Source organism: Mustela nivalis, assembly GCF_964662115.1.
Source record: "Mustela nivalis genome assembly, chromosome: 2".
Lineage (NCBI taxonomy): Eukaryota > Metazoa > Chordata > Mammalia > Carnivora > Mustelidae > Mustela > Mustela nivalis.
The window spans coordinates 85,906,864-85,925,477 of NC_139021.1; the positions used below are offsets into that span (position 1 = coordinate 85,906,864).

Below are 18,614 nucleotides of genomic sequence, written 5' to 3' on the forward strand. Positions count from 1 at the left end.
TCCATCAGTATTTCAGTACATGAAGTACTTCTTAAATTGTAGGTGAAATGTATTACTTAAATATGATATAGTCATTGAAAAAAAAAGAGTAAATGCAAATAAAGCACGCTATTCACTGGATGTTTGTGTTTCCCCCAAATTCATATGTTGAAATCTTTAACTCTGAATGTGATGGTTTCAGGGAGGTGGGACCTTTGAGCAGTAATTAGGTTAGGAGGGTGAAGCCCTTATGAATGGGGTTAGTGCACTTATAAAACAGACCCTAGAGAGCTCCCTTGCCCCTTCCATCATGTGAGGATGTGAGAAGAGGGCTGTCTATGACCCAGGAAGTGAGCTTTCACCAGACAATGAATCTGTAGGTGCCTTGATCTTGGACCTCCCAGTCTCCGGGATCATGAGAAATAAATTTCTGTTGTTATGCCACCCTATGGTATTTTGTTACAACAGCCCAAAAAGACTAAGACAAAGCATAAGAAAAAATTTATCCTGAATACAATAATGTATATATAACTGTTCACTTAACTTGCTTATAAGTTTTGATATGATAAACATCATTTTGATAAGATGCTTAACATATGTGTGTGTGTGTGTGTGTGTGTGTGTGTGTGTATAATATTTTTTGAGCAATATAAAATCATTTCCTTCAGGTGAATTTCCAGAATTAATATTTCTGAATCTAAAGAATTTGAAAAATTCCATTTAACTGCTTAAATTAATATAATCTATGATATATTTTAATTCTTGGATTTAAGTTTTTTCTGTTATTTTTCTCTTCGTAAGCATAGGTATGCACATGTGTGTGCATGTATATACTCACACACTAAATTTTTTCAGATTTGCTTCATATGAAAAAATCTTGCTGGCATTTTAATTGTAATTGCTTAAAATTTACATAAAAACTTCATTTTAAATGTATAGATATTTTCAAATATGAATGTAGCCTGTTTATTTAATGAAACTTATTAAATATCCCTCAGTTATTTTAATTGTAATTGCTTAAAATTTACATAAAAACTTCATTTTAAATGTATAGATATTTTCATATATGAATGTAGCCTGTTTATTTAATGAAACTTATTAAATATCCCTCAGTTAATAAAATTATTATTTTTAAATAATATAGACTTACAGAAAAGATAGAAAGGACATTTTTTTCTCAAACCATTTTAGAATAAGTTACCTATATTATGCTGTATTACCTCAAATACTATAGTAATCCTTACAAGTAAGGACATAATTACAATATACAAATTATCATCCAAATCAGGAAATTAACATCTTACATTCCTACCACGTTTTCCATAGACTCATTCAAAAACTTTCAGTTGTCCCAATAATGTCTTTTATAAGAAAATAATCAAATCCAGGATGAAGCATTGCATTTAGTGCCATGTCTTTTTAGACCCCTTCCATATGGAATAGCTCCTAAGTCTTTCCTTAACTTCCATGACCTTGGTATCTGAATATTATAGACTTTTTTTGTTTTAATAGAACATCTGTCAACTTGAATTATTTTCTTCATGATTAGTTTCTGTCTAGAATAAATGTTCAATTGTATCAAGTGTATTATTGGCAAATATTAGATAATAGTTTGACTTTTTCCCTATACTCAAACATGCAAATAAACATATTAATATTAAAACATTCTCACAGTTTTAGGAAAGATACTGTGCAAATCACATCATTAACTTTGTGGCTATTTTAAATGTGACCATTTTTCAGGAATTTTATATCATTTATTATGCTATCTTCTTCAAATGTTGGTATCAGAGTTATACTAATTTTGGAAAACACATCTAAAAGATTTCTTCTTTAATTTGTGCTTCAAAACAATTAAATAAAATAGAAATTATTTCATCTATAGGCAACTTGCTTGTAAAATATTAATACACATGGTCATTTTGAAAGGAAGGAGCTATATCTCTATAATAACTTTAAATATTTCTTCCATATTAGCAAGCTATTCAGATATTCTTCTTCCTGATTACATTTTAGTAATGCATATTTTCCTAGAAAATAATTTGTTTAAATGATATGTTCAAGAAACTATGAGAGACTCTTGGCTCTGTGAAACAAACTGGGGTTTACTGAAGGGGTGGTGCATGGCGGAATGGGGTAACTGGGTGATGGCCATTATGGAGGGCACATAACGTGATGAGCACTAGGTGTTATACACAACTGATGCATCATTGAACATCATATCTAAATCTAATGTTGTACTATATGTTGGCTACTTGAATTAAAACATAAATAATTAAAATATTAAAAAATTAATAAAAAATGTGAAAAAAGATACATTCAAATTTATTTTCAAAGTAATGTTTAACATCTCTTCTGCATTGCATACATGTTCTTTTTTAATATGTGTTGTGTATCTTTTCTTCTCCTTTCTCTTGCTCTCACATCTCTTTTTCTGCAATTCTACCAGAGGTTTGTTTATTTCAGGGATCAGCACATTTCTCAGCAAAGGGCCAGGGAGTGAAAATATAGGCTTTTCCAGGCCATACGGCCTCTGTCACAAATATTTAACTCAGCTCTTACAGCTTAAAAGTAGCCAGAGACAGGACATAAATGATGAGTATGGCCAGGTTCCCATACAACTTTATTATGGACACTGAAATTTGAATTTTATATAATTTTCATGTGTCATGAAATATTATTCCTCTTTTCCCCTCTCTCCCCCAACTATTTAAAAATCTAAAAACCATTTGAACTCGAGTGTAATATAAAAACAGGTGGTGGGCAGAATTTGGCCTGCAGGCCACAGTTTTCCAACCCCTAGTCTATTTCATGGAATTGGGCAAACAAACAAACCAGCAAACCAAAACCCACTTTTATTTGTTTATCACATCAATATCTAATTCATTTTTCTCTAAGTTATTTGACATTTAATAATTTAGCATACTTTCCATCTACTTGTATTAATCTTAATTCTTTTTCCTATCTTTTGAGTTAAATGCTTGGTTTTTCTCTTACTTTTCATGTGTGTTCAAGTCTACAATGTAACAAACAACCATATCCTTATTACCTTGCTTAATAAGTAAAAGATTACAAATAGAGAAAACCCCTTCTGTGTTTGGCAGCATGGTGAACAAACGAAATTTCATACCCTCCCAATGGAAACCGTTAAAAAAAAAAAAAAAAAGAGCTGGACTAATTTTGTTTTGAAATCTATCACTGAGCTAGATAAACAGAAGGAGTCAACAGAAGGCTGAAAACAATTTAAAATCAGGGACCTCAAAGGTTTGATCAAAATATGTCAAAGCAACTTTGGCCCCAAGAGGGTTTTTGCCAACTTTTTGTGATCCAGAGCTTCTGTCATGATTCCTAAGGGAACACTAGAGGGAATGATCTCTCCTGGGCCCTCCAGAGCAAAGAGCTAGGGCTTGGGATCCCCCCCACCCCGGGTGGATGAATACAAATTAAAATATCATGATTTGAACTGGGTTCTGTGGGAAAAAACCACCTCCTGTGAGTATTTGTAACCCAGAGTTGCTCTCACACCTCCTTGCAGCCTGAATTCGTACTACCTACGTGGTTGAAAAGCTGGAAGTGAGAATTTAATATAAAGTGGTCTCAGACTGATAATGCTTTCACATAATTGATAGAAAAGCAAATAAAAACCTGCTCAAAGCAATGCTATTTAACGTAGGTAGGTCTGAAAAAATTTCTGCAAGACACTTGGACACATATTTTTAAATCTCCAAAGGAAATAACCAAAGCAAACCTCTGTCTGAACATGGTTCAGATAGTGGAATTATCAGACTTAGAATATAAAATAAGTAGGTTTAATACGTTTTTATGTAGAGGGGCAACTGGGTGGCTCAGTTAGTTAACAGCTGAACCTTGGTTTCATCTCAGGTCATCACCACAGGGTCATGGGACCCAGCCCCACACTGACTCTGTGCTCAGTGGGGAGTCTGCTTGGCCCTCTCCTTCTGCTCTTTCCTTTCCTTCAAATAAATAAATAAAATCTTTTTTTTAAATATATGTTTTAATATAGAAAAGAAAGGCTTGAAAAGGTGAGAATGGAACATGATAAATGACTGAATATTTGAAAAAGAACAGATTGAAGCAACTGTAAATAAAAAAGATGATTAAGCTTTTTTAAGATTATGAAGAGCCAATTAGACAAAACTAAAGAGATTTGAAATCATGAATAGAAACTAGACTAAAAATATTACCCAAAATGCAACCCAGAGAGAAACAAAAAAATAGAAGAAACAAAAATGGAAGGGCTGGCAAAGAGATAAATGACTGACATGTTATACAAATAATATGTACCTGATATAGAGATATATGTATTGGTATGTGTGTATATACATAAATGTGTCCATATAATAAACATATGTGTATATATCAGAGTGAAAGGGAGAAAATAGTGTGAGAAGGAGGAGACATTCTGAAGTATAATGCTTAAGAACTTTACTGAATTATTAAATAACACTGAATCCCAAATTCAAGAAACCCCAAAGTTACAAAGCCAGTTCTAAAGTTCATGGCACCAAAAAGAATGGCCAGTTGGAAAAGAATTTCTACAAGGAAATAGAAATTATACTGACTGCTGAATTTCTAGCAGTAATAATGGAAATGGGAAGAAATAAATATTTTTAGTGTGCTGGGAAGGAGAAAAAAAAAGCAAAATGATATTTTTAGGAAGTAAGACCATTATTAATTATGTAGTGCACATAGAAACAATATCTCAAATGGAAAGTATGCGATGTAAAAAGAAGTATGCATAAAGGTAATGGTAAATATGTTGGCATAATTTTGTATTATTGAATTTTACTGAATTTCACATTATTCTGTGGCTCCATGCATTTATGTTTTCCAGAATTAAGTAAGAGGGGTTAAATGCTAGACCCAGTTCTCCATCTTAAAAAAAAGATTTTTTACTTAAAAAAACTTTTAAAATAAATGTAATGGATGCATATTCCACATAGGTAAAAAGGCAGAAAAATGAATGTGAGTTATCATAAATTGTCAATTCTAAAAATTCAATATGTTAAATCATTAGTTTATTATTTTAGAAAGGGAGGGAGAGAGGAACAGAGGGAGAGGGAGAAAGAGCTCCACATCCAGTATGGAGCCGGACCTGGGGCTCAATCTCACCACCCTGAGATCATGACCTAACCCAAAAATCAAGTCAGACACTTAATCAACTGAGCTACGAGGCGCCCCTCAATATATTACTGTTAGTCTTATCTATTGAGACTTTTCACTTAATTAAATTAATGTTCTATTGTTTTTGAATCACTATTCTAAAATGAGTGTTTTTTTTTTCCATAGCACTGAATATTCTTCAGAAATATCACTTTCTAGAGTTACTTAACATGCTGTCCTTTGAGTGTATAGTAAAGTGGTGAGCTAAATGCTCACCAACCACATTTCTTCTTCTTGGGAGGACAGGTTATTTTTCCTAGGCTTTCTGGCATTAATTTGGGGCCAGCAACTATGTTCTGGCCAGTGAAATAACAGGTGGAACTGAAGTGTATCATTTCCAGGGGAGGCCCTCAAATGCCTCATGGATGTTCCTCTAGCTGACGGCAGGGCCAGTGGAGGGCTCTGGTGATGCTCTAGTGGTTGGCCAGGAGTCGGGGTCTAAATTTCCTCCTGCTGGTGCTCACTTAGAAATAGACAGCTGGGGCCAGACAGCATAAAAATGAGATTATAGAATATAACACAAGAATTGGGAAAACACACAAAAAAGTTTACATACAGTTGTCAATTAATTTCAGAAGAAAAACCCCAACCTTAGATAACCCCTAGTGACAGCTCTCATTAGCTCAGCTGAGACCATTTATTCATGGTCATCATTTGTAGTCTTCGCACACTTTCTAGGGCATACATAGCAGGTGTTTTAAGAAAAAGTCTCCTGGGACGCCTGGGTGGCTCAGTTGGTTGGACGACTGCCTTCGGCTCAGGTCATGATCCTGGAGTCCCAGGATCGAGTCCCGCATCGGACTCCCAGCTCCATGGGGAGTCTGCTTCTCTCTCTGACCTTCTCCTCGTTCATGCTCTCTCTCACTGTCTCTCTCTCTCAAATAAATAAATAAAATCTTAAAAAAAAAAAAGTCTCCTAATGCCACTTTTCTGCTATGTGACTTATCATTTTTTAGCCTTTATCATCTTAGTGTTGAATTTAGAATATATTTTTTAAATCTATGGGCTTTTTATATATTACACATATGTTACAAGTGTTTTCCACTTTATTGGTAGCTTTTATAATTTATGATGTTTTTGATGCAAAACTTTTAACTTTTAAAATCTTAGGAGGTCAGACTTATTATTTTTTGATGTTTATAATTCCTTCCACTGAATTTATTCTTAGAACTTTAACTATCCTAGGGACACCTGGGTGACTCAGTTGGTTAAGCACCTACCTTCAGCTTAGTTCATGATCTCAGGGTCCTGGGATCGAGCCTTTCATCAGACTCCCTGCTCAGTGGGGAATCTGCTTCTCCTTCTTCCCTGCTCCTGCTTGAGCTCTCTCTCTCTCTCTCTCTCTCTCTCTCATGCACACACTAATAAATAAATAAAATCTTAAAAAAAAAAAAAAAAACCTTAAGCTGTCCTAAAACAAACATTTCTTTTTCCTTAGATAGGCTTTAAGGTCTACGTTCAATTTTTACTTCTCCAGAATTCATTTTGTTATGTTTACAGGTGGGAGTTAATATTTAACACTAACATTAAAAATAATAAAAAACAAAAATGTAATTCTGCTCTTATATTGTGTGCTTATTGAGCAAGTGCTAACTGCTTTTCATGTACTGCTTACTTTAATCCTTGCAACCATCCAATGAGATAATATTGTTACTAGTGTCCTACCATTTTAGGGATGAATAACAGGACCTTTAGAGCTTTAAGTATCTAGACTATGGTGACAGAGGCTGGGTCTGAGTCCAGGCCAGCTGCCTGCATGCCCCCAAGCTTGCACTCCTGGCTTCTGCGCTGTCTGGCACCATTTTCCTGTAGGTGTAAGGTGATATCTGTAGTGTCAAGGTGATAACTTTATTGTACACAGATCCTGAGTTCAGTTTATGAAGTATCAGTTCCATTCCATTTATCTGACTCATACATTACCTCTTTATTACAATATTAGTAATTCTCCAAGAATCACATTTAATGTCATTCTACATTAAGTTTTTAGCATTGCCTCAACTAATTGCAACTTCATCTTTCTTTGAATTTCAATTGACATTTTCTTTGGAATTGACTTTTTTTTGGAATTCACTCTTGGGAAATTTTGAATATTCATCCTTTTTATTTAATAATTATTTGTAGGGGCACCTGGGTCATTCAGGCAATTAAGCATTGGACTTTTGATTTTGGCTGAAGTCATCATCTCAGGGTGCTGAGATGGAGACCCACGTCCAGCTCTGTGCTCAAGGGGGTTTGGCTTGAGATTCTATCTCCCTCTGCCCCTCCCCTGCTCTCTCTCTCTCTCAAATAAATAAATAAAATCTTTAAAAAATAGTAATTACTATTATTTGTACACTTGTTTTAGGTCCTGTAGTAGAGTGCAACTTTTTTTTTTAAAGACATGCGATGTATCTGTAGCACCTACACTGTGATTTCATATGGTTATTCAATAAATCATTGTTTGATTTGACTCTTTTAAATTAGATCATATTGGGGAACCTGGGTGGCTCAGTCAGTTAAGAATCTGACTTTTGGATTAGACTCAGGTTATGACCTGAGGTCATGAACTGAGCTGAGGGCAGATGCTTAACCAACTGAGTCAGCCAGGTGCCCCTAGGATAGTTAAAGTTCTAAGAATAAATTCAGTGGAAGGAATTATAAACATCAACAAATAATAATAAGCCTGGCCTCCTAAGATTTAAAAAGTTAGAAGTTTTGCATCAAAAACATCATACATTATAAAAGCTACCAATAAAGTGGGAAACATTTGTAACAAATGTGTAATATATAAAAAGCCCATATATTTAAAAAATATATTCTAAATTCAACACTAAGATGATAAAGGACAGAAGCAGGAGCCTGCTTGTACATTCTGTCCCTCTGCCCCTTCTCACCACTCACTCTCTCTTTTTCTCTTAAATAAATAAATATTAAAAAACCAAATTAGATTATATTGATTGCACATAGTTTATTTAACACATATTATTGTAGTGCCTATTACCTGCCAGTCTTTGTTCTAATGAACCCAACAATTTGGCAAGGCAGGATTTATTACTGCCCCATTCTCAAGATGGGGAAATTGAGGCATGGGTGAATCAGAATTTAAGCCCAGGCTGGTTGGCTGTCCTGCATGTTCTGTATTCACTGTGTTATTCTCTCTTCTGACGACTGGAGTGTTGGGTGGTGAGAGAGGGCTGGTATTTGAAGCTTCTGCACAGACTATGAGACTTCACTTGGACAGTTGGTAAAACACAGGTAGGCTGAGAAAGTAAAAGCTTTCTCGGCAGAAGAAACAGGTTACATAATATGGGAAAAGCAGAAGCATGTCATTTGTGGAAATCAAGCAGAATTTGATGGCAGATATCTGTTGAGAAATCAAGTGACTTGGGGTTGCGGGATAGGTTACCAACAAGTCATTGTTATTTTAAAAATAATTTCTGATCTCTAATTTTTTAAATCAGATCTAAGCAGTTTATAATTCTAATTTCCCCTAGAATTCCATTATTTTTTTCCCTTATGTACATAATGTTAAAAAGAAAAACCAATGCCAAGTAGCAGGAGAATTTGCATGTTAAGTTTGGCTCACATTTTCCAGGCAGGGTTGTGTCAAGTTGGAGAAATTATGTTGTCCCAATTTTTTTCCAAGATATCACAGTAGATTATCTGGCTGCCACCACTCATTGCCGTGCAGCTGCTCCCCTGTTCCGTTTGGTCTAAGCTCTCTCAAACTCCGTGAAAGTCAGGTGGATGCAGAACATACCGGGAGACAGTCAGGCTTAATAGTAATAAGGAGGCAGGTTGAACATCTAGGGAGGAGCAGGCAGAACTTGTGGCTCGAGTACAGCTTCTACAAACTATTTCGTATTTGATTTGCTAACACATATTTGGAACTTGTCTCCCTTAATTCAAAAGAGAGAGAGAAAAAAAGCTTTTTTTGTGTGAGCTTCAAAATTGTCCCCCAAACCTGTTTCCTTTGCAGTGTTTGACCTTACTGAAGAAGTACCATGACCATCCCATTTTGAAAAGGGGGAAGTCAGAGAGATGCCAGAGAGAGAGAAAATGAAATTTTGCATCAGGTAAAATTTCTGCACAGATATTTCAGAGGGATTCATAATTCTGTAGCTGTATACAAATGATCCATTTTGTTAATCTGAATTTCTAAGGTCATTAAAATTTTTTTCTCTGCGCTGGAGTAGTTTATTACTTAGAGAGAGAGGGGGGAAAAAGCCAGCTTAAAACCAGGTAAGGGAAGAAAGCTGACAAAAACATAAATTAGAGGAAGAACTTAATTTAAAAAGTGTCAAAAAGGATAGATAGTCTTAGTTCAATAATAAAGCCTGGTTCAAGAGCCTTCTATCTTTAAATAAAGCATTCAAGCACTCTATTACCTGTATACAACCAATCTTTGATTTCCAATCTAAGTCTATTTTTGCTTCTCGTGATTAGCATACAAATGTGAAAAAAAGAAAAAAGTGGCTACATGCGTGACGATTAGGACATGCCTTTGACTTTAATGTCACTGGTCTGTCAAGCTAGAGGTGAGGAAATGAATTGCTGCTTGACAGGCTCCTTAGAGGTAAATCTTGTCCGAAAATGACTCCTATCTATCTCCTTTTATTTGCATTCTGAGTTCATCATACAAACTGCAAGCACATAAGCATATATTTGTTTTAAAAGAAATAAAGCACAATAGTACACAGCAACTTGCTAGTAATGCGAGAGGCTGTGAGCTGTGTATGATAACTCAGGGCAATACTGTCTCTCTGCATGGTAACCATGAGTCCAGAGACTGGCTTAACGTGGGGGCTCTGTCCTGTCAAGAATCATGTGCTAGATGCAAGTGGTGAGCCAAATCTCACATTGGCTGCTGTCTCAATGACAGGAGTACCTGAGACGGAAGGGACCTTTTTTTGGTTTTATCTTCAGGGATTGGTGTTGAAAGGCACTCTCCCTCAATGAGCGTTTTATGAAAACAGCACCTCATTTACTCTTGCAGGAGCAGGGAAGAAGCCAACAACAGCTAAAATGTGAACTTCCCTAATAAAATTGCTAGGAAAGGACGCAGGCCAGATCCTTGCCTTCCGATTTCCTTTGAGTCTTTTCAGGAATCTTCTCCAAAGAGAGGGTCCTCCATTGTGAGCGTGTCTAACTGGTTTCAGGTGCCTGGGGTATACCGAAACAGCAAGCTCATTGGTGGACTTGGTCCCCAGATGAGAGGCACTGCAGCTTTGGTGGCTGCTGACGGATGGCCCCATTTACATCAAAGGCAGTTATTATGCATGAAACCACTCAAGCATCATTTGTTTCGGAGAGTTCAACCAGTCCATTTTTCAATTCCTTTCTGGTTCAGGGTCAGAAGAAAATGAAGGATCTCAGGTTGGCTTCATTTGGGGCCAATGATACTTCCTCTGTATTTGCAGCAAATTTGTTTAAAGAGTATGTGAAAATATCCTTTCTGTAAGAAACTGTAATAGGGCTGGAGCCCCCATACACACTGCACACAAATTAATCTAAACAGATAAGCTATGCCTGGGACTCACCTGGACATTCCCAGTCATAAATGTGTGAGGAATGTGCAGTGAGGAGGTTGGCCACCATATGCAAACATGCATGGAAAACCAGGCTAGAAATGCCAAGTCAGCTTTTCGTGTCACTTGAATATGACTTTTTTATTTCACTTTTAGATAAGGCTTCACATTTCATTCCAGGGCAAGAAATGATTGATATGGTTTTGGAGCTCCTCTCAAAATATTACTAACATTTTTATAGTGCATTGTAGTTTTAAAACAATATATTCTTTATAAATAATGAGGAAGGCATTAATGCACTTATCAATGAGGAAACTGAGTCTCCAATGAGCATATTCAAGTTTTATGGATGAAGTAGGTAAAGCAAAGAAAGCAAACATAGGAAAAACAGGAGAAAAAATTCCATGTGAAGAATGCAGCAAGAATCATATTCTGGATGCAAGAAATGAGAACCCAAAGTGTTGTGATAGATGTTATGTTGGCTACTGACCCAGCATTTGGAAACACAGGGTCCAAAGCACTTTTTACTTTTGTCTATTTTAGGATTTTATTTATTTATTTGGGAAAGAGAGACAGAAATAGGAGAGGGAGAAGCAGGCTAGGGAGAGCCACCTAGGAGTCCCTTTACTTTTGTTTGAGCACAGAGCAGAAGGAAGATGTGTTAGCACTTCACAGATGGGAAAGAACATACTTAACTCTATACGTATTCTATAAGTTACTTTCCACAGTAGTGTTTGTCGTGTGTGTAAAATGTTCTTGCTTTTTTCCTTTTCCATGAGATGGTCACATTAATTAAGAGCACAACAAGCTCTGTCCCACAGCAGATCAGGGTACTTCTCAGTACTGATAGCCCGGACCTGCAGAACAGTGTTAAGTCTGCATCTTCGTCTACATTGTATCTCTTCCACTATCCTGTATTACCTTTTTAGTATCTCTCGAAGAGATCATGAAAGTTAATGGAGAACTGAAACACTTCATGTATAATTTTGCAGAATTGTGGCTTCTGCTACTTTGTACACGTGGCAAAACCACATGGTGGGGGAATCTGTATATGTATAAATGTCTACACATATGGAATTCAAGGTCCAGAGGGAACACACATAATTCTTATAATCTTCCAACCTTCTAGAGATATTGTTGAGGCCATGATAGAATGATATTTAATTTGCTGAGTTCTGTGTGTCTATTTGTTCATAGGAAAGAAGCCAGAATAACTTCATTATACACAGATCCCATATCTGAGATTTTCCTCCTTTATTTGAAGGGAGGAGACAGAGTTGATTGACAACCTAATTTCTAAGCATTAGTGTCTCTGTATTACAAAACCAAGGCTCTGTGTTTATTTATTTGTGGAATAAGGTTTTGTAGATGAGCCCCATCATTTAAAAACACTCAATTGTAAATCTGAATAAAAGTAAAAACAATTAAACTCAATAGACTCACACTGGCTTTAAATGCCTTTCTCAGTATTCCCAGTGATCACTGAAGAGAATGTCGAGCCAAGACTGTTCCCTATAGGATGGCATGTCGTGGCTTATTCATTTTATGTTAATAACATGTTATAGTCCAGAGTGAGAAGATTCTGCTCGATAGATGCACACCTGAGGCTGTTTAAGGCAGTAGGTGTATAACTTATAAGAAATAATATCTTCTAGTGTCATTACATCTGCTAACAGATATTTCATGCACACAGAATATATTTAGTGGAACGTTTTTTCCACTGATACACACCCATGCACAAAATGTAACCAGTACTGTTTGTCTTCATGCTGTTGTATGATGTAGGACCATCTGGCTCCCAAACACCAGCACCTCTTACATCAGGGCATTTCTGTGTGTAACTAAAGTGACACTGTCTTATTAAAGCACATAAACAGGTACTTCTTAAGCACTGTGCAAAGATAAATATTTTTTTTCAGCATTCATGCATGGAGTACTGGACTTGATACCAGTGAGCATATTTCTAAATTTTGAAGTCAAACATTTTTCTGAAAGAAGAGTTAATAATGTCTATTTTAGTGATTTTTAGTAAATACCAGAGAAGCTTATGTACATTTTCATCAGCATCTGAATACTACATAAAAGAATGGAGAATGTACGTATTCATGAAACTGAAAACTGAGAAAAAGGAAACACACTATCGCAAGAGTTATTGTAAACCAAAAGATGAAGACATGTGAATATATTTTGAACAAAAATGAACAGTTATAGCTCTCTAAAGTGGATGGATTCTTCTGGAGTATAATTAATGTAAAGTATTTATCAATTTACTGTTACACAGTGATATTACAAAAAAGAGAAATACTCAAGGTTGCTTTCATATTTTACATCATTTCCAACTATCAAAAACTTCTTTGATAAATAGTAGATGAATTTTGTTTTTCCAGAGCAAACCACAGCAAGCCTTCACCAACATTCAAGACCCCAATAAACTACTTGAGCTTCTGTGATGTGCCAGGTCTCGCCAGCTGCTGTGACCACAGAGCAGTAATTCAAATGGCTCAGAGACAGAGCATGTGTGACCTATATGAGGGGGCAAGGAGTAGGAGAGGCATCTACTAAATATTGAATTTCATTCAGAAAATGTTCAGTAACACCTACTGTGTGCTTAGCACTGGGGATAGGACAGTAGACAAGGGTGATGGGATGTCTGCCATGGAGTTTATATTTTGGTGGGAAGGAGACTCTAGGTAAGTCTCAGGCATGATCAATACTGTGATGAAATCAGCAGGGTATTCTGATGGAGAGAGATGAAGGCAGTGACTTAGAGTTGGTGCTCTGGAGACTTTCCTGTGGAGCTTCAGCTGCTGGCCAAGCCAGTGTTGGGCAGATACCAACATCCAGTACAGTAAACCAAGCCCTGGAGGGAATGATTGGCACAAAGCGCTAGGACAGGAAGTGGGTAGTAGAGAGCATTGCCCAGGCTTAAATGTAAGGTGTTTTTGTTTTTGTTTTGTTTTGTTTTGTTTTGTTTCAGATTAAACCCCGTTTTTAGCATCCCAAGAGAGGTTAGATTCTGAGGAAGGACCATTTGCTAAAGCTCATTTATGTTTCATCGTAGTCTAGATGCCAAGAGGAGGCTCCCTAACAGCAGCTCTGATGATCATCTAGGGAAATAGGAAGGTTCCAGGACTGCCACCAAGGGCATTGCTCTGCAGGTGTCTGAAGAGGCGGAGCCCGAGGCTACATCTGTGATGGCCACATGCCCATCTATCCTCGCCACCCACCACTCCAACTTTCTCACTTCTGTTCTTCCCTTTGACTTTGTTCTGTCAGAATTTCATCTTGTACTCCTGAGTCTACTCTGGACAATCTTTTTGAAGGCCTTTTTGATGTTTTGAGAGTCTTTATCTTTCTAAAATGTCTGCTGATACTAATACTCTTTTCAGACAATGCTGAATGATAATCTGTATTTTTCTGAGAGAATTTTTCTCCTCATATTTTCTCATTCTGGCCTCATCTTGTTCTCTAACTTCCTCATCTCTTTCTTCAGTCTTATTTGTAGATTCTCTAAATCTGTATAAGTATTCAGTGTTCCTACCTGACACGTCAAAGTAAAAGTGAGTGACTTCTGCTGCTACTCAGGGTGATACCAAAAGATGGAATGGCTGTCCCCTGAAAGGGATTTTTGATCTAGTTACAACAGTATGGAATTAGGTGCAGGTCTGCATGGCCAACCAACCATTTAACATGGACTTTTCTCATAATGTTCGCTGTGGACTTTTCTCAGAAAGGTTAGTTGGGGGAAGAAAGATTTTCAAAGTGCTTATATAGCATGCTTTAGTATATGGCTGGGAGTGACGTTTCATGACCCTATGCTGTGTCCCTCTGCCCATGGTAGCTGACCATAGCTCTTCCTACAGCCATAGACACAGACCGTTCTGTAGCTCTGTTTCTGCCTGACCGTGCTGCTGCTTTAGGTTGTTTCAGGGTGTCCTAGAACCTTCAGTTTGGTCTCTGATCCCTCATCTGAAACCCAGAGAGACTGAGCAGAATTCATGTGAATTCAGGTGTCCTAGATAGGAGTCCCTGCCCACTAGTGCAGATATTGTAACTTTATTGTATAAAAGACCTTGTAGTCTCTAGTTCAGAGCATTCATTATGCTGGAGAGGCAGGGAAACTTCACTTCACTTCAATCCCACCTGGGTTACTGACCCCGCAGATTGACTGAATGCCCAGGGTTGGGGTAGGAGTGGTCTTCTTATCAGCCCCACAGTCTACTCAATCCATAGCCTCTGAGGCCCCACAGCTCTCTTTTCTGTTTTTTTGCTTTGCTGTCTCCCTTTCTCTCTGCCTCTTCTGGGAGAAATTCTATGAAGAGTTAGTTTGAGGCATTTATCTGTGTCTAAAAATCCCTACAGAACTAAGCTTTTAAATTGTATCTTTGTTTGTTTAAAATAAAGTTAGAAAAGGTTTGTAGCTACTCTTTCTCATTCCCCCACTTTGTCTCTAAGACAAAGAGCACGGAGACATCACTTTGTTTCATACAATGAAATACAAGGACAAAAAGAAACTCATTAATAGAGCAAAACATTATTCAGACAATCTTACTATAGTCTTAACATATAACATAATTATTTTAAAAAATATTCAGCAATCCTTGCAAAATTTTTGGTATGTTGGATCAACTGTATATACATAGAAATTTGGGGATGTTCATCATTTTGAATTCCTTCTATTTTCTCTGGACCTTTATATATTTTGATGTTAATCTTTTAAAATGCCTATTAGAGTTTTAGGTTTTTATTTTTGAACAGTTTTCTTTTCTTTTTTTTTTTTTTAAAGATTTTATTTATTTATTTGACAGAGAGATCCCAAGTAGGCAAAGAAGCAGGCAGAGAGAGAGAGAGAGAGGGAAGCAGGCTCCCTGCTGAGCAGAGAGCCCAATGCGGGGCTCGATCCCAGGACCCGGGATCACGACCTGAGCCGAAGGCAGAGGCCTAACCCACTGAGCCACCCAGGTGCCCCTGAACAGTTTTCTTTTAAAAAAAAAAAAAAAAAAAAAAAAAGTCAGTCACACATTCCTGCCTGAGATATTGTGGATAAAATATTTTGCCCCGTCTTCTCTTTAGACCAATGATTCTCAAACTTGAGAGTGTATCATAATTAACCAGAATCACCTCAAGGGCTTGTTAAACCACAGACTTCCAGGCCTCCCTCCCAGAGTTTTGGATTCAATAGTTCTGGGATGGGACACAAGAACTTCCATTTCTAAGTGCCCAGGTGATGCTGTTTCCGACCTCAAACTTTGAGAACCACAGAGTTGGTGATTATCTTGTAGCCAGAATACATTGCTGTGAGGCAGCATAGTTTAGGGAAATGAGCATGCATTTTGGAGTCAGACATATCTGTGTTGAAATATGAGAAAATTTCGGATTGCCTGGCCATGCATAATTCGTGCTGAATGGAAGCTACCTCTCTTCCTCTGTTCATTAGCACATCCCAGCTACCGGCCCACTATTGTAATTTTTTATAATCCTCATAGCTTCTTAAATTGAAAGAATTTGCAATAAGGAAAAAAAAATAATAATGATAACACAAGTACTTTATATTTTTGTGGAATTTACAGCTTAAAAAATATCATGTACAAGGAGGCACAGACAAATTATGGAACTTGGGCCCAACACCTGGATTTGCTATCTGCTATTTTCTGCACAATGATATGACTTTAGGCAAGGTACTTTATCTCCTGTCTGCTATTATTTCTTACATGTAAAATGAATTTAAAAAAATACTGCCAGCTTCATACTGTGCCCGATACCAAATGAAATTTTATTTCTTTTCAAAACTCATATTTTTTTGTTTCTAATTGATTGTGGACATTCAGAAATTGAGTGAAAGTCAACTTCATATAAAGTGTTTTTAGTCCTATATGACTCCTTACATTGTTATGGAATAACAGAAAGAGAATCAACCTCACAAGTGGCACTTTGGTTTGTCAATGACTATGTTATAAAAAAAGACATGCTTCTTGAGGGAAAAGACCCAAAGAAGACCAAACAGAAATGTGGCAGAGATTGGATATTTCCCAGAGACCCAGAAGGACCTGTTAGTATTTCTGGTGAGAGTGGAAGGACCATCATTCAGTTGTGCCCGAATCACCCAGGAGACTCCATGTTTCACCCCAAAACACACCTTCTCTGTGTGTACAGAGTCATGATCTTCCCTCTCTGACAGATCAAAAGCGTGGATTTCTGACAGCCACACGTATGTAAGGTTTTGGAACACATGTGTTTTTTGCCATTCAGCCCTGCTCCCTAGCAGTCTAGGTCAGAGACTGGCATCTGACCTCTCACTTTTAGGAGGAGAGGATGGACACAAGTGAGAAAGAGAAGGAAGGGAAATAACAAGGTAATTCTGTCATCAAGGTAGACACATCTCTCTCGGCAACAAAAACTAAAACTGAAGAAATGTGTTGGTTATACGGGTTAAGAATGTCTATCTTCATTATGTATTTCTAGCCTTTATTTCTAAGAGCAAAAGAGTGTAAGGAGGAAATGGCCAAGATCATAGCCTTCAGCTTGGACCAGGATCAAATATTGTGTAAAGATGTATACAGGGATAAAATTTCATTTTTCTGGGATGCCTGGGTGGCTCAGTTGGTTAAGCAGCTGCCTTCGGCTCAGACCATGATCCCAGCATCCTGGGATCGAGTCCCGCATCGGGATCCTTGCTCAGCAGGGAGCCTGCTTCTCCCTCTGCCTCTGCCTGCCATTCTGTCTGCCTGTGCTCGTTCTCTCCCCCTCTGTCTCTCTGATAATTAAATAAAATCTTTAAAAAAAAATTTCATTTTTCTTGTGTCATGGAAACCAAGTCTTGAGAACCTTGGAATTGAGAGATCTTAGAACTGTCAGTGGTCTGATCAAAGGCCAGCCTGCGCTTTCCCCCTAGATCCTATCCCTTCTCGCTGATGCAAGAACATCTCAGCAGTCCAGCAATTCGCCTATTCTTTCTCTTATGCCTGTTTTCCCCTTTTTTTTGGATCATTCCCATCAGCATAGAAACCTCCCATCATTTCTTCCTTTTTATAACGGTTTCAGAAACTCCTTTGACTACCTTTCCTCTTTCACCTTCTGCCTTCCTTCTCTGCTTTCCTTTTCAGCAAACCTGCTCAAAAGACTGGGTATTCCCTACACCCAGTTCCTCATCTCTTCTCTCAGACTTTGCTTCCACTCAGGATTTAACTCACCACTCTGGAGAAATGCCTCTTCTTGGGGTCCATAGTGACATCAATTTTACTACACCTGCGAGTCCTATCTCCATCTTCCCCTTACCTGAATGATCAGCAGTGTTGTATATGGTTAATCCTTCCTTGAAGCATATTCTTCATTATCACGGACTTCTGGAAATTCTTTTTTCTCTCTTTCTCTTCTTTTCTCCTTTTTTTCCTTTTCTTTTCTCTTTTTTTTCTTTTCCTTTTTTTTCTTTTTCCCCTCCCTCCTTCCTTCTTCCTAACTTCTTACCTCCTTTCTTCCTTCCTCCTTCCCTTCCTCTTCCATTCCCTTCTTCCTTTCCTCCTTCTTCTTTCCTTCCTTCCTGCCTCCTTCCTTTCCTTTTCTTTCTCTTTCTTTCCTTTTTTAAAATTAGACTTTCAGTTCACTGCTATCTCCTGTTTTTTTTTGTTTGTTTGTTTGTTTTCTGTCTTGCCATCTACTTTTCAACTTCCTTTGCTCCTGCTTTGTCACTCCCTTGGCCTGGGCACTGTTGAGAGTAGTAAGCCCCTGGAGCCATCTCACAGTCGGCTTGTGGCTCTGACCACCATCGTTGTATTGACAATCCTCACATCTCCAGCTTTTCCTGATCCCTAAACTCCTATATCAAGTTTTCTTCTCTATATCTCCATCTCAGTGTCTAGTCAACACCTCAGTGTGTCGATTAGACTTACTACACATGCTCCCTCCCTCCCTCCCCCTCAGCACGTGTCTCTTCACCTTCCCTTTCTC

General features: G+C 37.5%; 1 protein-coding gene across 4 annotated transcripts in view; it reads left to right on the top strand.

Moving 5' to 3' along the window:
- ST18 (ST18 C2H2C-type zinc finger transcription factor) overlaps nt 1-18,614 on the top strand; it is a 336,134-nt gene that overhangs the window by 150,874 nt on the left and 166,646 nt on the right. Inside the window, exon 3 of one of the 4 annotated variants that reach the window (XM_082720104.1) lies at nt 9,122-9,218. The exons of the other annotated variants lie outside the window; for them this stretch is intronic. The gene's annotated coding sequence lies outside the window, so the exon portion shown is untranslated. The remainder of the gene's footprint in view (nt 1-9,121; nt 9,219-18,614) is intronic. 4 annotated transcript variants of the gene reach the window in all.